We start from the raw sequence: 25,407 nt of genomic DNA on the forward strand, positions 1-25,407 counted from the left end.
GGAATGGTTCAATACGTAGAGAGTAAGAAGTGTCAGTCTCCTTGTAGCTAAGTCGGCATTGTGCCTTTTCTATTTAATTCCGATGCAATTTCTGTGTTTCATCGTCAATAAGAAGATCACAGGAATACAGTAAACCTGAAGTGAAGAATCGGAATCTATAACTAGTTTTACAGGAATGGTTAAAACATAGAAAGTAGGAAAGGTCAGTCTTCTTGTACTTAAGTCGGCATTGTGCCTTTTAAATTTTATTCCGATGCAATTTCTGTGTTTCATCGTCAATAAGAACGTCAGAGGGATACAGTAAACCTGAAGTGAGGAATCGGAATCTATAACTAGTGTCACAGGAATGGTTCAAAACATAGACAGTAGGATGAGTCAGTCTTCCTATAGTTAAGTCGGCATTGTGCCTTTTGTATTTAATTCCGATGCACTTTTCTGTGTTTCATCGTCAATAAGAAGGTCCAAGGGATACAGTTAACCTCAAGCGAAGCATCGGAATCTATAACTAGTGTCACAGGAATGGTTCCAAACATAGTCTGTAAGAAGAGTCAGTCTTCTTGTACTTAGGTCGGCATTGTGCCTTTTCTATTTAATTCCGATGCAATTTCTGTGTTTCATCGTCAATAAGAAGGTCAGAGGGATACATTAAACCTGAAGTGAAGCATCGGAATCTATAACTAGAGTCACAGGAATGGTTCAAAACATGGACAGTAGTAAGAGTGACTCTTCTTATAGTTAAGTCGGCATTGTGCCTTTTGTATTTAATTCCGATGCACTTTTCTGTGTTTCATCGTCAATAAGAGGTTCCAAGAGATAGAGTAAGCCTGAAGTGAAGCATCGGAATCTATAACTAGGTTCACAGGAATGGTTCAAAACATAGACAGTAAGAAGAGTCAGTCTTCTTGTACTTAAGTCGGCATTGTTCCTTTTGTATTTAATTCCGATGCAATTTCTGTATTTCATCGTCAATAAGAAGGTCAGAGGGATACAGTAAACCTGAAGTGAAGCATCGGAATCTGTAACTAGTGTCACAGGAATGGTTCAAATCAGAGACAGTAGGAAGAGTCAGTCTTCTTGAACTTAAGTCGGCATTGTACATTTTGTATTTAATTCCGGTGCAATTTCTGTGTTTCATCGTCAATAAGAAGGTCCAAGAGATGCAGTAAACCTGAAGTGAAGCATCGGAATGTATAACTAGTGTCACAGGAATGGTTTAAATCATAGACAGTAGGAAGAGTCAGTCTTCTTGTACTTAAGTCGGGATTGTTCCGTTTCTATTTAATTCCGATGCATTTTCTGTGTTTCATAGTCAGTAAGAAGGTCAGGGGGATACAGTAAACCTGAAGTGAAGCATCGGAATCTATAACTAGTGTCACAGGAATGGTTCCAAACATAGTCAGTAAGATGAGTCGGTCTTCTTATACTTAAGACGGCATTGTGCCTTTTCCATTTAATTCCGATGCAATTTCTGTATTTCATCGTAAATAAGAAGGTCCAAGGGATACAGTAAACCTGAAGTGAATCATCGGAATCTGTAACTAGTGTCACAGGAATGGTTCAATACGTAGAGAGTAAGAAGTGTCAGTCTCCTTGTAGCTAAGTCGGAATGTTCCTTTTCTATTTAATTCCGATGCAATTTCTGTGTTTCATCGTCAATAAGAAGATCACAGGAATACAGTAAACCTGAAGTGAAGATTCGGAATCTATAACTAGTTGTACAGGAATGGTTAAAACATAGAAAGTAGGAAAGGTCAGTCTTCTTGTACTTAAGTCGGCATTGTGCCTTTTGTATTTAATTCCGATGCAATTTCTGTGTTTCATCGTCAATAAGAAGGTCAGAGGGATACAGTAAACCTGAAGTGAGGCATCGGAATCTATAACTAGTGTCACAGGAATGGTTCAAAACATAGACAGTAAGAAGAGTCAGACTTCTTGTACTTAAGTCGGCATTGTGCCTTGTGTATTTAATTCCGATGCAATGTCTGTGTTTCATCGTCAATAAGAAGGTCAGAGGGATACAGTAAACCTGAAGTGAAGCATCAGAATCTGTAACTAGTGTCACAGGAATGGTTCAAAACTGAGACTGTAGGAAGAGTGAGCCTTTTTGTACTTAAGTCGGCATTGTGCCTCTTGTATTTAATTCCGATGCACTTTGCTGTGTTTCATCGTCAATAAAAAGATCCAAGGGATACAGTAAACCTGAGGTGTAGCATCGGAATCTATAACTAGTGTCATGGAATGGTTCCAAACATAGTCAGTAAGAAGAGTCAGTCTTCTTGTACTTAAGTCGGCATTGTGCCCATTTCAATTTAATTCCGATGCAATTACTGTGTTTCATCGTCAATAAGAATGTCAGAGGAATACAGCAAACCTGAAGTGAAGCACCGGAATCTCTAAATAGTGTCACAGGAATGGTTCGAAACATAGTCAGTAAGAAGAGTCTGTCTTCTTGTACTTAAGTCGGCATTGTGCCATTTCTATTTAATTCCGATGAAATTTCTGTGTTTCATCGTCAATAAGAAGGTCAGAGGAAAACAGTATACCTGAACTGAAGCATCGGAATCTATAACTAGTGTCACAGGAGTGGTTCAAAACATAGACAGTAGGAAGAGCCAGTCTTCTTGTACTTATGTCGGCGTTGTGCCTTTTCTATTTCATTCCGACGCAATTTCTGTGTTTCATCGTCAATAAGATGGTCAGAGGGATACAGTAAACATGAAGTGACGCATCGGAATCTATAACTAGTGTCACAGGAATGGTTCAAAACATAGACAGTAAGAAGGGTCAGTCTTCTTGTACTTAAGTCGGCATTTTGCCATTTGTATTTAAATCCGATGCAATTTCTGTGTTTCATCGTCAATAAGAATGTCCAAGGGATACAGTAAACCTGAAGAGAAGCATCGGAATCTATAACTAGTGTCACAGGAATGGTTCAAACATAGACAATAAGAAGAGTCAGTCTTCTTGTACTTAAGTCGGCACTGTGGCTTTTCTATTTAATTCCGATGCACTTTCTGTGTTTCAACGTCAATAAGAAGGTCCGAGGGATACAGTAAACCTGAAATGAAGCATCGGAATCTATAACTAGTGTCGGAGGAATGTTTCAAATCATAGACAGTAGGAAGAGTCAGTCTACATGTACTTAAGTCGTCATTGAGCCTTTTGTATTCAATTCCGATGCAATATCTGTGTTTCATCGTCAATAAGAAGCTCCAAGGGATACATTAAGCCTGAAGTGAAGCATCGGAAACTGTAACTAGCGTCACAGGAAGGTTCAAAACATAGACAGTAAGAAGAGTCAGCCTTCTTGTACCTAAGTCGGCATTGTGCCTTTTCTATTTAATTCCGATGCAATTTCTGTGTTTCAGCGTCAATAAGTAGGTCACAGGGATACAGTAAGCCTGAAGTGAAGCATCGGAATCTATAATTAGTGTCATAGGAATGGCTCAAAACATAGTTAGAAAGAAGAGTCAGTCTTCTTGTACTTATTTCGGCATTGTGCCTTTTCTATTTAATTCCGATGCAATTTCTGTGTTTCATCGTCAATAAGGTCAGAGGGATGCAGTAAACCTGAAGTGAAGCATCGGAATCTATAACTAGTGTCACAGGAATGGTTCAAATCATAGTCAGTAAGAAGAGTCAGTCTTCTTGTACTTAAGTCAGCATTGTGCCTTTTCTATTTAACTCAGATGCAACTTCTGTGTTTCATCGTCAATAAGAAGGTACAAAGTATACAGTGAACCTGAAGTGAAGCATCGGAATGTATTACTAGCGTCACAGGAATGGTTCCAAACATAGACAGTAAGAAGAGTCAGTCTTCTTGTACTTAAGTCGGCATTGTGCCTTTTCTATTTAATTCCGATGTAATTTCTGTTTTTCATCGTCGATAAGAAGGTCCGAGGGATACAGTAAACCTGGAGTGAAGCATCGGAATCTATAACTAGTGTCACAGGGATGGTTCAAAACATAGACAGTAAGGAGGGTCAGTCTTCTTGTTCTTAAGTCGGCATTGTGCAATTTGTATTTATTTCCGATGCAATTTCTGTGTTTGATCGTCAATAAGAAGGTCAGAGGGAGACAGTAAACCTGAAGTGAAGCATCGGAATCTATAACTAGTGTCACAGGAATGGTTCAAAACAGTCAGTAAGAAGAGTCGGTCTTCTTGTACTTAAGTCGGCATTTTGCCTTTTGTATTTAATGCCGATGCAATTTCTGTGTTTCATCGTCAATAAGAAGGTCAGAGGAAAACAGTAAACCTGAACTGAAGCATCGGAATCTATAACTAGTGTCACAGGAATGGTTTAAATTATAGACAGTAGGAAGAGTCAGGCTTCTTGTTCTTAAGTCGGCATTGTGCCTTTTCTATTTAATTCCGATGCAATTTTTGTGTTTCCTCGTCAATAAGAAGGTCAGAGGGATACCGTTAACCTCAAGCGAAGCATCGGAATCTATAACTAGTGTCACAGGAATGGTTCCAAACATAGTCTGTAAGAAGAGTCAGTCTTCTTGTACTTAAGTCGGCATTGTGCTTTTTCTATTTAATTCCGATGCAATTTCTGTGTTTCATCGTCAATAAGAGGGTCAGAGGGATACAGTAAACCTGAAGTGAAGCATCGGAATCTATAACTAGTGCAACAGGCATGGTTCCAAACATTGTCAGTAAGAAGAGTCAGTCTTCTTATACTTAAGTCGGCATTGTGCCTTTTCTATTTAATTCCGATGCAATTTCTGTGTTTCATCGTCAATAAGAAGATCCAAGGGATACAGTAAACCTGAAATGAATCATCGGAAACTATAACTAGTGTCACAGGAATGGTTCAAAACATAGTGAGTAAGAAGAGTCAGTCTTTTTGTACTTAAGTCGGCATTGTGCCTTTTGTATTTAATTCCGATGCAATTTCTGTTTACATCGTCAATATGAATGTCAGAGGGATACAGTAAACCTGAATTGAGGCATCGGAATCTATAACTAGTGTCACAGGAATGGTTCAAATCATAGATAGTAAGAAGAGTCAGTCTTCTTGTACTTAAGTCGGCATTGTTCCTTTTCTAGATAATTGCGATGCAATTTTCGTGTTTCATCGTCAATAAGAAGGTCAGAGGGATACATTATACCTGAAGTGAAGCATCGGAATCTATAACTAGTGTCACAGGAATGGTTCAAAACATGGACAGTAGGAAGAGTCATTCTTCTTATAGTTAAGTCGGCATTGTGCCTTTTGTATTTAATTCCGATGCACTTTTCTGTGTTTCATCGTCAATAAGAAGGTCCAAGGGATACAGTAAGCCTGAAGTGAAGCATCCGAATCTGTAACTAGGTTCACAGGAATGGTTCAAAACATAGACAGTAAGAAGAGTCAGTCTTCTTCTACTTACGTCCTCATTGTGCCTTTTGCATTTATTTCCGATGCAATTTCTGTGTTTCATCGTCAATAAGAAGGTCAGAGGGATACAGTATACCTGAAGTGAAGCATTGGAATCTGTAACTAGTGTCACAGGAATGGTTCAAAACAGAGACAGAAGGAAGAGTCAGTCTTCTTAAACTTAAGTCGTCATTGTACATTTTGTATTTAATTCCGATGCAATTTCTGTGTTTCATCGTCACTAAGATGGTCCAAGATATACAGTAAACCTGAAGTGAAGCATCGGAATCTATAACTAGTGTCACAGGAGTGGTTCAAAACATAGAGAGTAGGAAGAGTCAGTCTTCTTGTACTTATGTCGGCGTTGTGCCTTTTCTATTTAATTCCGACGCAATTTCTGTGTTTCATCGTCAATAAGATGGTCAGAGGGATACAGTAAACATGAAGTGACGCATCGGAATCTATAACTAGTGTCACAGGAATGGTTCAAAACATAGACAGTAAGAAGGGTCAGTCTTCTTGTACTTAAGTCGGCATTTTGCCATTTGTATTTAAATCCGATGCAATTTCTGTGTTTCATCGTCAATAAGAATGTCCAAGGGATACAGTAAACCTGAAGAGAAGCATCGGAATCTATAACTAGTGTCACAGGAATGGTTCAAACATAGACAATAAGAAGAGTCAGTCTTCTTGTACTTAAGTCGGCACTGTGGCTTTTCTATTTAATTCCGATGCACTTTCTGTGTTTCATCGTCAATAAGAAGGTCCGAGGGATACAGTAAACCTGAAATGAAGCATCGGAATCTATAACTAGTGTCGGAGGAATGTTTCAAATCATAGACAGTAGGAAGAGTCAGTCTACATGTACGTAAGTCGTCATTGAGCCTTTTGTATTCAATTCCGATGCAATATCTGTGTTTCATCGTCAATAAGAAGCTCCAAGGGATACATTAAGCCTGAAGTGAAGCATCGGAAACTGTAACTAGCGTCACATTAAGGTTCAAAACATAGACAGTAAGAAGAGTCAGCCTTCTTGTACCTAAGTCGGCATTGTGCCTTTTCTATTTAATTCCGATGCAATTTCTGTGTTTCAGCGTCAATAAGTAGGTCACAGGGATACAGTAAGCCTGAAGTGAAGCATCGGAATCTATAATTAGTGTCATAGGAATGGCTCAAAACATAGTCAGAAAGAAGAGTCAGTCTTCTTGTACTTATTTCGGCATTGTGCCTTTTCTATTTAATTCCGATGCAATTTCTGTGTTTCATCGTCAATAAGGTCAGAGGGATGCAGTAAACCTGAAGTGAAGCATCGGAATCTATAACTAGTGTCACAGGAATTGTTCAAATCATAGTCAGTAAGAAGAGTCAGTCTTCTTGTACTTAAGTCAGCATTGTGCCTTTTCTATTTAACTCAGATGCAATTTCTGTGTTTCATCGTCAATAAGAAGGTACAAAGTATACAGTGAACCTGAAGTGAAGCATCGGAATGTATTACTAGCGTCACAGGAATGGTTCCAAACATAGACAGTAAGAAGAGTCAGTCTTCTTGTACTTAAGTCGGCATTGTGCCTTTTCTATTTAATTCCGATGTAATTTCAGTTTTTCATCGTCTATAAGAAGGTCCGAGGGATACAGTAAACCTGGAGTGAAGCATCGGAATCTATAACTAGTGTCACAGGGATGGTTCAAAACATAGACAGTAAGGAGGGTCAGTCTTCTTGTTCTTAAGTCGGCATTGTGCCATTTGTATTTATTTCCGATGCAATTTCTGTGTTTGATCGTCAATAAGAAGGTCAGAGGGAGACAGTAAACCTGAAGTGAAGCATCGGAATCTATAACTAGTGTCACAGGAATGGTTCAAAGCAGTCAGTAAGAAGAGTCGGTCTTCTTGTACTTAAGTCGGCATTTTGCCTTTTGTATTTAATGCCGATGCAATTTCTGTGTTTCATCGTCAATAAGAAGGTCAGAGGAAAACAGTAAACCTGAACTGAAGCATCGGAATCTATAACTAGTGTCACAGGAATGGTTTAAATTATAGACAGTAGGAAGAGTCAGGCTTCTTGTTCTTAAGTCGGCATTGTGCCTTTTCTATTTAATTCCGATGCAATTTTTGTGTTTCATCGTCAATAAGAAGGTCAGAGGGATACAGTTAACCTCAAGCGAAGCATCGGAATCTATAACTAGTGTCACAGGAATGGTTCCAAACATAGTCTGTAAGAAGAGTCAGTCTTCTTGTACTTAAGTCGGCATTGTGCTTTTTCTATTTAATTCCGATGCAATTTCTGTGTTTCATCGTCAATAAGAGGGTCAGAGGGATACAGTAAACCTGAAGTGAAGCATCGGAATCTATAACTAGTGTAACAGGCATGGTTCCAAACATTGTCAGTAAGAAGAGTCAGTCTTCTTATACTTAAGTCGGCATTGTGCCTTTTCTATTTAATTCCGATGCAATTTCTGTGTTTCATCGTCAATGAGAAGATCCAAGGGATACAGTAAACCTGAAGTGAATCATCGGAATCTATAACTAGTGTCACAGGAATGGTTCAAAACATAGTGAGTAAGAAGAGTCAGTCTTTTTGTACTTAAGTCGGCATTGTGCCTTTTGTATTTAATTCCGATGCAATTTCTGTTTACATCGTCAATATGAATGTCAGAGGGATACAGTAAACCTGAAGTGAGGCATCGGAATCTATAACTAGTGTCACAGGAATGGTTCAAATCATTGACAGTATGAAGAGTCAGTCTTCTTGTACTTAAGTCGGCATTGTTCCTTTTCTAGATAATTACGATGCAATTTTCGTGTTTCATCGTCAATAAGAAGGTCAGAGGGATACATTAAACCTGAAGTGAAGCATCGGAATCTATAACTAGTGTCACAGGAATGGTTCAAAACATGGACAGTAGGAAGAGTCATTCTTCTTATAGTTAAGTCGGCATTGTGCCTTTTTATTTCATTCCGATGCACTTTTCTGTGTTTCATCGTCAATAAGAAGGTCCATGGGATACAGTAAGCCTGAAGTGAAGCAACCGAATCTATAACTAGGTTCACAGGAATGGTTCAAAACATAGACAGTAAGAAGAGTCAGTCTTCTTCTACTTACGTCCTCATTGTGCCTTTTGCATTTATTTCCGATGCAATTTCTGTGTTTCATCGTCAATAAGAAGGTCAGAGGGATACAGTATACCTGAAGTGAAGGATTGGAATCTGTAACTAGTGTCACAGGAATGGTTCAAAACAGAGACAGAAGGAAGAGTCAGTCTTCTTAAACTTAAGTCGTCATTGTACATTTTGTATTTAATTCCGATGCAATTTCTGTGTTTCATCGTCACTAAGATGGTCCAAGATATACAGTAAACCTGAAGTGAAGTATCGGAATCTATAACTAGTGTCACAGGAATTTTTCAAAACATAGACAGTAAGAAGAGTCAGTCTTCTTCTACTTAGGTCGGCATTGTGCCCTTTTCAATTTAATTCCGATGCAATTACTGTGTTTCATCGTCAATAAGAAGGTCAGATTGATACAGTAAACCTGAAGTGAAGCATCGGAATCTCTATCTAGTGTCACAGGAATGGTTCAAATCATAGTCAGTAAGATGAGTCAGTCTTCTTGTACGTAAGTCGGCATTGTGCCTTTAGTATCTAATTCCGATGCAATATCTGTGTTTCGTCGTCAATAAGAAGGTCCAAGGGATACAGTAAACCTGAAGGGAAGCATCGGAATCTGTAACTAGCATCACAGGAATAGTTCAAAACATAGACAGTAAGAAGAGTCTGTCTTCTTGTACTTAAGTCGGCAGTGTGCCTTTTGTATTTAATTCCGATGAAATTTCTGTGTTTCATCGTCAATAAGAAGGTCAGAGGGATACAGTAATCCTGAAGTGAAGCATCGGAATCTATAACTAGTGTCACAGGAATGGTTTAAATCATAGAAAGTAGGAAGAGTCAGGCTTCTTGTTCTTAAGTCGGCATTGTGCCTTTTCTATTTAATTCCGATGCAATTTTTGTGTTTCATCGTCAATGAGAAGGTCAGAGGGATACAGTTAACCTGAAGCGAAGCATCGGAATCTATAACTAGTGTCACAGGAATGGTTCCAAACATAGTCTGTAAGAAGAGTCAGTCTTCTTGTACTTAAGTCGGCATTGTGCTTTTGCTATTTAATTCCGATGCAATTTCTGTGTTTCATCGTCAATAAGAAGGTCAGAGGGATACAGTAAACCTGAAGTGAAGCATCGGAATCTATAACTAGTGTAACAGGCATGGTTCCAAACATTGTCAGTAAGTAGAGTCAGTCTTCTTGTACTTAAGTCGGCATTGTGCCTTTTCTATTTAATTCCGATGCAATTTCTGTGTTTCATCGTCAATAAGAAGATCCAAGGGATACAGTAAATCTGAAGTGAATCATCGGAAACTATAACTAGTGTCACAGGAATGGTTCAAAACATAGTGAGTAAGAAGAGTCAGTCTTTTTGTACTTAAGTCGGCTTTGTTCCTTTTGTATTTAATTCCGATGCAATTTCTGTTTACATCGTCAATATGAATGTCAGAGGGATACAGTAAACCTGAAGTGACGCATCGGAATCTATAACTAGTGTCACAGGAATGGTTCAAATCATAGACAGTAAGAAGAGTCAGTCTTCTTGTACTTAAGTCGGCATTGTTCCTTTTCTAGATAATTACGATGCAATTTTCGTGTTTCATCGTCAATAAGAAGGTCAGAGGGATACATTAAACCTGAAGTGAAGCATCGGAATCTATAACTAGTGTCACAGGAATGGTTCAAAACATGGACAGTAGGAAGAGTCATTCTTCTTATAGTTAAGTTGGCATTGTGCCTTTTTATTTCATTCCGATGCACTTTTCTGTGTTTCATCGTCAATAAGAAGGTCCAAGGGATACAGTAATCCTGAAGTGAAGCAACCGAATGTATAACTAGGTTCACAGGAATGGTTCAAAACATAGACAGTAAGAAGAGTCAGTCTTCTTCTACTTACGTCCTCATTGTGCCTTTTGCATTTATTTCCGATGCAATCTCTGTGTTTCATCGTCAATAAGAAGGTCAGAGGGATACAGTATACCTGAAGTGAAGGATTGGAATCTGTAACTAGTGTCACAGGAATGGTTCAAAACAGAGACAGAAGGAAGAGTCAGTCTTCTTAAACTTAAGTCGTCATTGTACATTTTGTATTTAATTCCGATGCAATTTCTGTGTTTCATCGTCACTAAGATGGTCCAAGATATACAGTAAACCTGAAGTGAAGTATCGGAATCTATAACTAGTGTCACAGGAATTTTTCAAAACATAGACAGTAAGAAGAGTCAGTCTTCTCCTACTTAGGTCGGCATTGTGCCCTTTTCAATTTAATTCCGATGCAATTACTGTGTTTCATCGTCAATAAGAAGGTCAGATTGATACAGTAAACCTGAAGTGAAGCATCGGAATCTCTATCGAGTGTCACAGGAATGGTTCAAATCATAGTCAGTAAGATGAGTCAGTCTTCTTGTACGTAAGTCGGCATTGTGCCTTTAGTATCTAATTCCGATGCAATATCTGTGTTTCGTCGTCAATAAGAAGGTCCAAGGGATACAGTAAACCTGAAGGGAAGCATCGGAATCTGTAACTAGCATCACAGGAATAGTTCAAAACATAGACAGTAAGAAGAGTCTGTCTTCTTGTACTTAAGTCGGCAGTGTGCCTTTTCTATTTAATTCCGATGAAATTTCTGTGTTTCATCGTCAATAAGAAGGTCAGAGGGATACAGCAATCCTGAAGTGAAGCATCGGAATCTATAACTAGTGTCGGAGGAATGTTTCAAATCATAGACAGTAGGAAGAGTCAGTCTACATGTACTTAAGTCGTCATTGAGCCTTTTGTATTCAATTCCGATGCAATATCTGTGTTTCATCGTCAATAAGAAGCTCCAAGGGATACAGTAAACCTGAAGGGAAGCATCGGAATCTGTAACTAGCATCACAGGAATAGTTCAAAACATAGACAGTAAGAAGAGTCTGTCTTCTTGTACTTAAGTCGGCAGTGTGCCTTTTCTATTTAATTCCGATGAAATTTCTGTGTTTCATCGTCAATAAGAAGGTCAGAGGGATACAGCAATCCTGAAGTGAAGCATCGGAATCTATAACTAGTGTCACAGGAATGGTTTAAATCATAGAAAGTAGGAAGAGTCAGGCTTCTTGTTCTTAAGTCGGCACTGTGCATTTTCTATTTAATTCCGATGCAATTTTTGTGTTTCATCGTCAATAAGAAGGTCAGAGGGATACAGTTAACCTGAAGCGAAGCATCGGAATCTATAACTAGTGTCACAGGAATGATTCCAAACATAGTCTGTAAGAAGAGTCAGTCTTCTTGTACTTAAGTCGGCATTGTGCTTTTTCTATTTAATTCCGATGCAATTTCTGTGTTTCATCGTCAATAAGAAGGTCAGAGGGATACAGTAAACCTGAAGTGAAGCATCGGAATCTATAACTAGTGTAACAGGCATGGTTCCAAACATTGTCAGTAAGAAGAGTCAGTCTTCTTGTACTTAAGTCGGCATTGTGCCTTTTCTATTTAATTCCGATGCAATTTCTGTGTTTCATCGTCAATAAGAAGATCCAAGGGATACAGTAAATCTGAAGTGAATCATCGGAAACTATAACTAGTGTCACAGGAATGGTTCAAAACATAGTGAGTAAGAAGAGTCAGTCTTTTTGTACTTAAGTCGGCATTGTGCCTTTTGTATTTAATTCCGATGCAATTTCTGTTTACATCGTCAATATGAATGTCAGAGGGATACAGTAAACCTGAAGTGAGGCATCGGAATCTATAACTAGTGTCACAGGAATGGTTCAAATCATAGACAGTAAGAAGAGTCAGTCTTCTTGTACTTAAGTCGGCATTGTTCCTTTTCTAGTTAATTACGATGCAATTTTCGTGTTTCTTCGTCAATAAGAAGGTTAGAGGGATACATTAAACCTGAAGTGAAGCATCGGAATCTATAACTAGTGTCACAGGAATGGTTCAAAACATGGACAGTAGGAAGAGTCAGTTTTCTTATAGTTAAGTCGGCATTGTGCCTTTTGTATTTAATTCCGATGCACTTTTCTGTGTTTCATCGTCAATAAGAAGGTCCAAGGGATACAGCAAGCCTGAAGTGAAGCATCGGAATCTATAACTAGGTTCACAGGAATGGTTCAAAACATAGACAGTAAGAAGAGTCAGTCTTCTTGTACTTAAGTCTGCATTGTGCCTTTTGCATTTATTTCCGATGCAATTTCTGTGTTTCATCGTCAATAAGAAGGTCAGAGGGATACAGTATACCTGAAGTGAAGCATCGGAATCTGTAACTAGTGTCACAGGAATGGTTCAAAACAGAGACAGAAGGAGGAGTCAGTCTTCTTGAACTTAAGTCGCCATTGTACATTTTGTATTTAATTCCGATGCAATTTCTGTGTTTTATCGTCACTAAGAAGGTCCAAGAGATACAGTAAACCTGAAGTGAAGCATCGGAATCTATAACTAGTGTCACAGGAATGGTTCAAAACATAGACAGTAAGAAGAGTCGGTCTTCTTGTACTTAAGTCGGCATTGTGCCTTTTGTATTTAATTCCGATGCAATATCTGTGTTTCATCGTCAATAAGAAGGTCAGAGGGATACAGTAAACCTGAAGTGAAGCATCGGAATCTGTAACTAGTGTCACAGGAATGGTTGCAACATAGTCAGTAAGAGGAGTCAGTCTTCTTGTACTTAAGTCGGCATAGTGCCTTTTGTTTTTAATTCCGATGCAATATCTGTGTTTCATCGTCAATAAGAAGGTCAGAATGATGCAGTAAACCTGAAGTGAAGCATCGGAATCTATAACTAGTGTCACAGGATTGGTTCAAAACATAGACAGTAGGAAGAGTCAGTCTTCTTGTACTTAAGTCGGCATTGTGCCTTTTGTATTTATTTCCGATGCAATTTCTGTGTTTCATCGTCAATAAGAAGGTCAGAGGGATACAGAAAACCTGAAGTGAAGCATCAGAATCTATAACTAGTGTCACAGGAGTGGTTCAAAACATAGACAGTAGGAAGAGTCAGTCTTCTTGTACTTATGTCGGCGTTGTGCCTTTTCTATTTAATTCCGACGCAATTTCTGTGTTTCATCGTCAATAAGATGGTCAGAGGGATACAGTAAACATGAAGTGACGCATCGGAATCTATAACTAGTGTCACAGGAATGGTTCAAAACATAGACAGTAAGAAGGGTCAGTCCTCTTGTACTTAAGTCGGCATTTTGCCATTTGTATTTAAATCCGATGCAATTTCTGTGTTTCATCGTCAATAAGAATGTCCAAGGGATACAGTAAACCTGAAGAGAAGCATCGGAATCTATAACTAGTGTCACAGGAATGGTTCAAACATCGACAATAAGAAGAGTCAGTCTTCTTGTACTTAAGTCGGCACTGTGGCTTTTCTATTTAATTCCGATGCACTTTCTGTGTTTCATCGTCAATAAGAAGGTCCGAGGGATACAGTAAATCTGAAATGAAGCATCGGAATCTATAACTAGTGTCGGAGGAATGTTTCAAATCATAGACAGTAGGAAGAGTCAGTCTACATGTACTTAAGTCGTCATTGAGCCTTTTGTATTCAATTCCGATGCAATATCTGTGTTTCATCGTCAATAAGAAGCTCCAAGGGATACAGTAAACCTGAAGGGAAGCATCGGAATCTGTAACTAGCATCACAGGAATAGTTCAAAACATAGACAGTAAGAAGAGTCTGTCTTCTTGTACTTAAGTCGGCAGTGTGCCTTTTCTATTTAATTCCGATGCAATTTCTGTGTTTCAGCGTCAATAAGTACGTCACAGGGATACAGTAAGCCTGAAGTGAAGCATCGGAATCTATAATTAGTGTCATAGGAATGGCTCAAAACATAGTCAGAAAGAAGAGTCAGTCTTCTTGTACTTATTTCGGCATTGTGCCTTTTCAATTTAATTCCGATGCAATTTCTGTGTTTCATCGTCAATAAGGTCAGAGGGATGCAGTAAACCTGAAGTGAAGCATCGGAATCTATAACTAGTGTCACAGGAATGGTTCAAATCATAGTCAGTAAGAAGAGTCAGTCTTCTTGTACTTAAGTCAGCATTGTGCCTTTTCTATTTAACTCAGATGCAATTTCTGTGTTTCATCGTCAATAAGAAGGTACAAGGTAGACAGTGAACCTGAAGTGAAGCATCGGAATGTATTACTAGCGTCACAGGAATGGTTCAGAACATAGACAGTAAGTTGAGTCAGTCTTCCTTTACTAAAGTCGGCATTGTGCCTTTTCTATTTAATTCCGATGTAATTTCTGTGTTTCATCGTCTATAAGAAGGTCCGAGGGATACAGTAAACCTGGAGTGAAGCATCGGAATCTATAACTAGTGTCAAAGGGATGGTTCAAAATATAGACAGTAAGGAGGGTCAGTCTTCTTGTTCTTAAGTCGGCATTGTGCCATTTGTATTTATTTCCGATGCAATTTCTGTGTTTGATCGTCAATAAGAAGGTCAGAGGGAGACAGTAAACCTGAAGTGAAGCATCGGAATCTATAACTAGTGTCACAGGAATGGTTCAAAACAGTCAGTAAGAAGAGTCGGTCTTCTTGTACTTAAGTCGGCATTTTGCCTTTTGTATTTAATGCCGATGCAATTTCTGTGTTTCATCGTCAATAAGAAGGTCAGAGGAAAACAGTAAACCTGAACTGAAGCATCGGAATCTATAACTAGTGTCACAGGAATGGTTTAAATTATAGACAGTAGGAAGAGTCAGGCTTCTTGTTCTTAAGTCGGCATTGTGCCTTTTCTATTTAATTCCGATGCAATCTTTGTGTTTCATCGTCAATAAGAAGGTCAGAGGGATACAGTTAACCTCAAGCGAAGCATCGGAATCTATAACTAGTGTCACAGGAATGGTTCCAAACATAGTCTGTAAGAAGAGTCAGTCTTCTTGTACTTAAGTCAGCATTGTGCTTTTTCTATTTAATTCCGATGCAATTTCTGTGTTTCATCGTCAATAAGAGGGTCAGAGGGATACAGTAAACCTGAAGTGAAGCATCGGAATCTATAACTAGTGTCACAGGAATGGTTCAAAACATAGTGAGTAAGAAGAGTCAGTCTTTTTGTACTTAAGTCGGCATTGTGCCTTTTGTATTTAATTCCGATGCAATTTCTGTTTACATCGTCAATATGAATGTCAGAGGGATACAGTAAACCTGAAGTGAGGCATCGGAATCTATAACTAGTGTCACAGGAATGGTTCAAATCATAGACAGTAAGAAGAGTCAGTCTTCTTGTACTTAAGTCGGCATTGTGCCTTTTCTAGATAATTACGATGCAATTTTCGTGTTTCATCGTCAATAAGAAGGTCAGAGGGATACATTAAACCTGAAGTGAAGCATCGGAATCTATAACTAGTGTCACAGGAATGGTTCAAAACATGGACAGTAGGAAGAGTCATTCTTCTTATAGTTAAGTCGGCATTGTGCCTTTTGTATTTAATTCCGATGCACTTTTCTGTGTTTCATCGTCAATAAGAGGGTCCAAGGGATACAATAAGCCTGAAGTGAAGCATCCGAATCTATAACTAGGTTCACAGGAATGGTTCAAAACATAGACAGTAAGAAGAGTCAGTCTTCTTCTACTTACGTCCTCATTGTGCCTTTTGCATTTATTTCCGATGCAATTTCTGTGTTTCATCGTCAATAAGAAGGTCAGAGGGATACAGTATACCTGAAGTGAAGCATTGGAATCTGTAACTAGTGTCACAGGAATGGTTCAAAACAGAGACAGAAGGAAGAGTCAGTCTTCTTAAACTTAAGTCGTCATTGTACATTTTGTATTTAATTCCGATGCAATTTCTGTGTTTCATCGTCACTAAGAAGGTCCAAGATATACAGTAAACCTGAAGTGAAGCATCGGAATCTATAACTAGTGTCACAGGAATTTTTCGAAACATAGACAGTAAGATGAGTCATTCTTCTTCTACTTAGGTCGGCATTGTGCCCTTTTCAATTTAATTCCGATGCAATTACTGTGTTTCATCGTCAATAAGAAGGTCAGATTGATACAGTAAACCTGAAGTTAAGCATCGTAATCTCTATCTAGTGTCACAGGAATGGTTCAAATCATAGTCAGTAAGATGAGTCAGTCTTCTTGTACGTAAGTCGGCATTGTGCCTTTAGTATCTAATTCCGATGCAATATCTGTGTTTCGTCGTCAATAAGAAGGTCCAAGGGATACAGTAAACCTGAAGGGAAGCATCGGAATCTGTAACTTGCATCACAGGAATAGTTCAAAACATAGACAGTAAGAAGAGTCTGTCTTCTTGTACTTAAGTCGGCAGTGTGCCTTTTCTATTTAATTCCGATGAAATTTCTGTGTTTCATCGTCAATAAGAAGGTCAGAGGGATACAGTAATCCTGAAGTGAAGCATCGGAATCTATAACTAGTGTCCCAGGAATGGTTTAAATCATAGAAAGTAGGAAGAGTCAGGCTTCTTGTTCTTAAGTCGGCATTGTGCCTTTTCTATTTAATTCCGATGCAATTTTTGTGTTTCATCGTCAATAAGAAGGTCAGAGGGATACAGTTAACCTCAAGCGAAGCATCGGAATCTATAACTAGTGTCACAGGAATGGTTCCAAACATAGTCTGTAAGAAGAGTCAGTCTTCTTGTACTTAAGTCGGCATTGTGCCTTTTCTATTTTATTCCGATGCAATTTCTGTGTTTCATCGTCAATAAGAAGATCCAAGGGATACAGTAAACCTGAAGTGAATCATCGGAAACTATAACTAGTGTCACAGGAATGGTTCAAAGCATAGTGAGTAAGAAGAGTCAGTCTTTTTGTACTTAAGTCGGCATTGTGCCTTTTGTATTTAATTCCGATGCAATTTCTGTTTACATCGTCAATATGAATGTCAGAGGGATACAGTAAACCTGAAGTGAGGGATCGGAATCTATAACTAGAGTCACAGGAATGGTTCAAATCATAGACAGTAAGAAGAGTCAGTCTTCTTGTACTTAAGTCGGCATTGTTCCTTTTCTAGATAATTACGATGCAATTTTCGTGTTTCATCGTCAATAAGAAGGTCAGAGGGATACATTAAACCTGAAGTGAAGCATCGGAATCTATAACTAGTGTCACAGGAATGGTTCAAAACATGGACAGTAGGAAGAGTCATTCTTCTTATAGTTAAGTCGGCATTGTGCCTTTTGTATTTAATTCCGATGCACTTTTCTGTGTTTCATCGTCAATAAGAAGGTCCAAGGGATACAGTAAGCCTGAAGTGAAGCATCCGAATCTATAACTAGGTTCACAGGAATGGTTCAAAACATAGACAGTAAGAAGAGTCTGTCTTCTTCTACTTACGTCGGCATTGTGCCTTTTGCATTTGTTTCCGATGCAATCTCTGTGTTTCATCGTCAATAAGAAGGTCAGAGGGATACAGTAAACCTGAAGTGAAGCATCGGAATCTATAACTAGTGTCACAGGAATGGTTCCAAACATAGTCAGTAAGAAGAGTCAGTCTCTTATACTTATGACGGCATTGTGCCTTTTCCATTTAATTCCGATGCAATTTCTGTGTTTCATCGTAAATAAGAAGGTCCAAGGGATACAGTAAACCTGAAGTGAATCATCGGAATCTATTACTAGTGTCACAGGAATGGTTCAATACGTAGTGAGTAAGAAGTGACAGTCTCCTTGTAGCTAAGTCGGCATTGTGCCTTTTCTATTTAATTCCGATGCAATTTCTGTGTTTCATCGTCAATATTAAGGTAAGAGGGAAACAGTAAACCTGAAGTGAAGCATCGGAATCTATAACTAGTGTCACAGGTATGGTTCCAAACATAGTCAGTAAGAAGAGTCAGTCTTCTTGTACTTAAGTCGGCATTGTGCCTTTTGTATTTAATTCCGATGCAATATCTGTGTTTCATCGTCAATAAGAAGGTCAGAGGGATACAGTAAACCTGAAGTGAAGCATCGGAATCTGTAACTAGTGTCACAGGAATGGTTGCAACATAGTCAGTAAGAGGAGTCAGTCTTCTTGTACTTAAGTCGGCATTGTGCCTTTTGTATTTAATTCCGATGCAATATCTGTGTTTCATCGTCAATAAGAAGGTCAGAATAATGCAGTAAACCTGAAGTGAAGCATCGGAATCTATAACTAGTGTCACAGGATTGGTTCAAAACATAGACAGTAGGAAGAGTCAGTCTTCTTGTACTTAAGTTGGCATTGTGCCTTTTGTATTTAATTCCGATGCAATTTCTGTGTTTCATCGTCAATAAGAAGGTCAGAGGGATACAGAAAACCTGAAGTGAAGCATCAGAATCTATAACTAGTGTCACAGGAGTAGTTCAAAACATAGACAGTAGGAAGAGTCAGTCATCTTGTACTTAAGTCGGCGTTGTGCCTCTTCTATTTAATTCCGACGCAATTTCTGTGTTTCATCGTCAATACGATGGTCAGAGGGATACAGTAAACATGAAGTGACGCATCGGAATCTATAACTAGTGTCACAGGAATGGTTCAAAACATAGACAGTAAGAAGGGTCAGTCTTCTTGTACTTAAGTCGGCATTGTGTCATTTGTATTTAAATCCGATGCAATTTCTGTGTTTCATCGTCAATAAGAATGTCCAAGGGGTACAGTAAACCTGAAGAGAAGCATCGGAATCTACAACTAGTGTCACAGGAATGGTTCAAACATAGATAATAAGAAGAGTCAGTCTTCTTGTACTTACGTCGGCACTGTGGCTTTTCTATTTAATTCCGATGCACTTTCTGTGTTTCATCGTCAATAAGAAGGTCCGAGGGATACAGTAAACCTGAAATGAAGCATCGGAATCTATAACTAGTGTCAGAGGAATGTTTCAAATCATAGACAGTAGGAAGAGTCAGTCTACATGTACTTAAGTCGTCATTGAGCCTTTTGTATTCAATTCCGATGCAATATCTGTGTTTCATCGTCAATAAGAAGGTCCAAGGGATACATTAAACCTGAAGTGAAGCATCGGAATCTGTAACTAGCGTCAGAGGAAGGTTCTAAACATAGACAGTAAGAAGAGTCAGCCTTCTTGTACCTAAGTCGGCATTGTGCCTTTTCTATTTAATTCCGATGCAATTTCTGTGTTTCAGCGTCAATAAGTAAGTCAGAGGGATACAGTAAACCTGAAGTGAAGCATCGGAATCTATAATTGGTGTCACAGGAATGGCTCAAAACATAGTCAGAAAGAAGAGTCAGGCTTCTTGTAATTATGTCGGCATTGTGCCTTTTCTATTTAACTCCGATGCAATTTCTGTGTTTCATCGTCAATAAGGTCAGAGGGATACAGTAAACCTGGTGTGAAGCATCGGAATCTATTACTAGTGTCACAGGAATGGTTCAAAACAGTCAGTAAGAAGAGTCGGTCTTCTTGTACTTGTGTCGGCATTTTGCCTTTTGTATTTAATTCCAATGCAATTTCTGTGTTATATCGTCAATAAGAAGGTCAGAGGGATACAGTAAACCTGAAGTGTAGCATCGGAATCTATAACTAGTGTCACAGGAATGGTTCAAAACATAGACAGTAGGAAGAGATAGTCTTCTTGTACTTAAGTCGGCATTGTGCCTTTCGTATTTCATTCCGATGCAATTTCTGTGTTGCATCGTCAATAAGAAGGTCAGAGGGACACAGTAAACCTGAAGTGAAGCATCGGAATCTATAACTAGTTTCGCAGGAATGGTTCAAAGCATAGACAGTAAGAGAGGTCAGTCTTCTTGTACTTAAGTCGGCATTGTGCCTTTTGTATTTAATTCCGATGTAATTTCTGTGTTTATACGTCAATAAGAAGGTCAGAGGGATACAGTAAACCTGAAGTGAAGCATCGGAATCTATAACCAGTGTCACAGGAATGGTTTAAAACATAGACTGTAAGAAGTGTAAGTCTTCTTGTTCTTAAGTCGGCATTGTGCCTTTTCTATTTAATTCCGATGCAATTTCTGTGTTTCATTGTCAATACGAAGGTCCAAGGGGATACATTAAACCTGTAGTGAATCATCGGAATCTATAACTAGTGTCACAGGAATTGTTCAAAGCATAGTCAGTAAGAGGAGTCAGTCTTCTTGTACTTAAGTCGGCTTTGTGCCATTTGTATTTAATTCCGAAGCAATTTCTGTGTTTCATCGTCAATAAGAAGGTCAGAGGGATGCAGTAAACCTGAAGTGAAGCATCGGAATCTATAACTAGTGTCACAGGAATGGGGCAAAACATAGACAGTAGGAAGAGTCAATCTTCTTGTACTTAAGTCAGCATTGTGCCTTTTATATTTAATTCCGATGCAATTTCTGTGTTTCATCGTCAATAAGAAGGTCCAAGGAATACCGTAAACCTGAAGTGAATCATCTGAATCTATAACTAGTGTCACAGGAATGGTTCAAACCATAGGCAGTAAGAAGAGTCAGTCTTCTTGTTCTTAAGTCGGCATTGTGCAGTTTTTGTATTTAATTCCGATGCAATTTCTTTGTTTCATCATCAATAAGAAGGTCAGAGGGATACAGTGAACATGAAGTGAACGATCGGAATCTATAACTAGTGTCACAGGAATGGTTCAAAACATAGACAGTAAGAAGTGTCGGTCTTCTTGTACTTAAGTCGGCATTGTGCTTTCTGTATTTAATTCCGATGCAATTTCTGTATTTCATCGTCAATAAGAAGGTCCACGGGATACAGTAAACCTGAAGTGATGCATCGGAATCTATACCTAGTGTCACAGGAATGGTTCAAACATAGTCAGTAAGGAGAGTCAGTCTTCTTGTACTTGAGTCGGCACTGTGCCTTTTCTATTTAATTCCGATGCACTTTCTGTGTTTCATCGTCAATAAGAAAGTCCGAGGGATACAGTAACCTGAAATGAAGCATCGGAGTCTATAACTAGTGTCACAGGAATGTTTCAAATCATAGACAGTAGGAAGAGTCAGTCTACATGTACTTAAGTCGTCATTGTGCCTTTTGTATTCAATTCCGATGCAATATATGTGTTTCATCGTCAATAAGAAGGTCAGAGGGATACAGTAAACCTGAAGTCAAGCATCGGAATCTGTAACTAGTTTCACAGGAATGGTTCAAAGCATAGACAGTAAGAAAGATCAGTCTTCTTGTACTTATGTCGTCATTGTGCCTTTTGTATTTAATTCCGATGCAATTTCTGTGATTCATCGTCATTAAGAAGGTCAGAGGGAAACAGTAAACCTGAAGTGAAGCATCGGAAACTATTACTAGTGTCACAGGAATGGTTCAAAACATAGACAGTATTAAGAGTCAGTCTTCTTGTTCTTAAGTCGGCATTATGCCCTTTTCAATATAATTCCGATGCAATTAGTGTTTTTCATCGTCAATAAGAAGGTCAGAGGGATACAGTAAACCTGAAGTGAAGCATCAGAATCGCTAACTAGTGTCACAGGGATGGTTCAAAACATAGTCAGTAAGAAGCGTCAGTCTTCTTGTACTTATGTCGGCATTGTGCCTTTTGTATTTAATTCCGATGCAATATCTGTGTTTTATCGTCAATACGAAGGTCCAAGGGATACAGTAAACCTGAAATGATGCATCGGAATCTATAACTAGTGTCACAGGAATGGTTTAAATCATAGTCAGTGAGACGAGTCAGACTTCTTGTACTTAAGTCGGAATTGTGCTTTTTCTATTTAATTCCGATACAATTTCACTGTTTCAACGTCAATAAGAACGTCCAAGGGATGCAGTAAACCTGAGGTGAAGCATCGGAATCTGTAACTAGTAGCACAGGAATGGTTCAAATCATAGACATTAGGAAGAGTCGGTCTTCTTGAACTTAAGTCGGCATTGTGCCTTTCTATTTAATTCCGATGCAATTTCTGTGTTTCGTCGTCAATAAGAAGGTCAGAGGGATACAGTAAACCTGAAGTGAAGCATCGTAATCTATAACTAGTGTCACAGGAATGATTCAAATCATAGTCAGAAAGAAGAGTCAGTCTTCTTGTACTTAAGTTGGCATTGTGCTTTTTCTATTTAATTCCGATGCAATTTCTGTGTTTCATCGTCAATAAGATGGTCCAAGGGATACAGTAAACCTGAAGTGAAGCATCGGAATCTATAACTAGTTTCACAGGAATGGTTCAAAGCATAGACAGTAAGAAAGGTCAGTCTTCTTGTACTTAAGTCGGCATTGTGCCTTTTGTATTTAATTCCGATGCAATTTCTGTGATTCATCGTCAATAAGAAGGTCAGAGGTATACAGTAAACCTGAAGTGAAGCATCGGAATCTATAACTAGTGTCACAGGAATGGTTCAAATTAAAGGCAGTATGAAGAGTCAGTCTTCTTGTACTTAAGTCGGCATTGTGCCTTATTCAATTTAATTCCGATGCAATTACTGTGTTTCATCGTCGAAAAGAAGGTCAGAGGGATACAGTAAAACTGAAGTGCAGCATCGGAAACTGTAACTAGTGTCACAGGAATGGTTTAAATCATAGACATTAGGAAGAGTCAGTCTTCTTGTAATTAAGTCGGCATTGTGCCTTTTGTATTTAATTACGATGCAATTTCTTTGTTTCATCGTCAATAAGAAGGTCCAAGGGATACAGTAAACCTGAAGTGAAGCATCGGAATCTATAACTAGTGTCACAGGAATGGTTCAAACATAGACAGTAAGGAGAGTCAGTCTTCTTGTATTTAAGTCGGCACGGTGCCTTTTCTATTTAATTCCGATGCACTTTCTGTGTTTCATCGTCAATATGAAGGTCCGAGGGATACCGTAAACCTGAAATAAAGCATCGGAATCTATAACTAGTGTCACAGGAATGTTTCATATCATAGACAGTAGGAAGAGTCAGTCTACATGTACTTAAGTCGTCATTGTGCTTTTTGTATTCAATTCCGATGCAATATCTGTGTTTCATCGTCAATAAGAAGGTCAGAGGGATACAGTAAATCTGAAGTGAAGCATCGGAATCTATAACTAGTGTCACAGGAATGGTTCAAACATAGACAGTAAGGAGAGTCAGTCTTCTTGTATTTAAGTCGGCACGGTGCCTTTTCTATTTAATTCCGATGCACTTTCTGTGTTTCATCGTCAATATGAAGGTCCGAGGGATACCGTAAACCTGAAATGAAGCATCGGAATCTATAACTAGTGTCAGAGGAATGTTTCAAATCATAGACAGTAGGAAGAGTCAGTCTACATGTACTTAAGTCGTCATTGAGCCTTTTGTATTCAATTCCGATGCAATATCTGTGTTTCATCGTCAATAAGAAGGTCCAAGGGATACATTAAACCTGAAGTGAAGCATCGGAATCTGTAACTAGCGTCAGAGGAAGGTTCTAAACATAGACAGTAAGAAGAGTCAGCCTTCTTGTACCTAAGTCGGCATTGTGCCTTTTCTATTTAATTCCGATGCAATTTCTGTGTTTCAGCGTCAATAAGTAAGTCAGAGGGATACAGTAAACCTGAAGTGAAGCATCGGAATCTATAATTGGTGTCACAGGAATGGCTCAAAACATAGTCAGAAAGAAGAGTCAGGCTTCTTGTAATTATGTCGGCTTTGTGCCTTTTCTATTTAACTCCGATGCAATTTCTGTGTTTCATCGTCAATAAGGTCAGAGGGATACAGTAAACCTGGTGTGAAGCATCGGAATCTATTACTAGTGTCACAGGAATGGTTCAAAACAGTCAGTAAAAAGAGTCGGTCTTCTTGTACTTGTGTCGGCATTTTGCCTTTTGTATTTAATTCCAATGCAATTTCTGTGTTATATCGTCAATAAGAAGGTCAGAGGGATACAGTAAACCTGAAGTGTAGCATCGGAATCTATAACTAGTGTCACAGGAATGGTTCAAAACATAGACAGTAGGAAGAGATAGTCTTCTTGTACTTAAGTCGGCATTGTGCCTTTCGTATTTCATTCCGATGCAATTTCTGTGTTGCATCGTCAATAAGAAGGTCAGAGGGACACAGTAAACCTGAAGTGAAGCATCGGAATCTATAACTAGTTTCGCAGGAATGGTTCAAAGCATAGACAGTAAGAGAGGTCAGTCTTCTTGTACTTAAGTCGGCATTGTGCCTTTTGTATTTAATTCCGATGTAATTTCTGTGTTTATACGTCAATAAGAAGGTCAGAGGGATACAGTAAACCTGAAGTGAAGCATCGGAATCTATAACCAGTGTCACAGGAATGGTTTAAAACATAGACTGTAAGAAGTGTAAGTCTTCTTGTTCTTAAGTCGGCATTGTGCCTTTTCTATTTAATTCCGATGCAATTTCTGTGTTTCATTGTCAATACGAAGGTCCAAGGGGATACATTAAACCTGTAGTGAATCATCGGAATCTATAACTAGTGTCACAGGAATTGTTCAAAGCATAGTCAGTAAGAGGAGTCAGTCTTCTTGTACTTAAGTCGGCTTTGTGCCATTTGTATTTAATTCCGAAGCAATTTCTGTGTTTCATCGTCAATAAGAAGGTCAGAGGGATGCAGTAAACCTGAAGTGAAGCATCGGAATCTATAACTAGTGTCACAGGAATGGGGCAAAACATAGACAGTAGGAAGAGTCAATCTTCTTGTACTTAAGTCAGCATTGTGCCTTTTATATTTAATTCCGATGCAATTTCTGTGTTTCATCGTCAATAAGAAGGTCCAAGGAATACCGTAAACCTGAAGTGAATCATCTGAATCTATAACTAGTGTCACAGGAATGGTTCAAACCATAGGCAGTAAGAAGAGTCAGTCTTCTTGTTCTTAAGTCGGCATTGTGCAGTTTTTGTATTTAATTCCGATGCAATTTCTTTGTTTCATCATCAATAAGAAGGTCAGAGGGATACAGTGAACATGAAGTGAAGGATCGGAATCTATAACTAGTGTCACAGGAATGGTTCAAAACATAGACAGTAAGAAGTGTCGGTCTTCTTGTACTTAAGTCGGCATTGTGCTTTCTGTATTTAATTCCGATGCAATTTCTGTATTTCATCGTCAATAAGAAGGTCCACGGGATACAGTAAACCTGAAGTGATGCATCGGAAT

This window comes from Schistocerca piceifrons, unplaced genomic scaffold (genome assembly GCF_021461385.2).
Source record: "Schistocerca piceifrons isolate TAMUIC-IGC-003096 unplaced genomic scaffold, iqSchPice1.1 HiC_scaffold_1544, whole genome shotgun sequence".
Classification (NCBI taxonomy): domain Eukaryota; kingdom Metazoa; phylum Arthropoda; class Insecta; order Orthoptera; family Acrididae; genus Schistocerca; species Schistocerca piceifrons.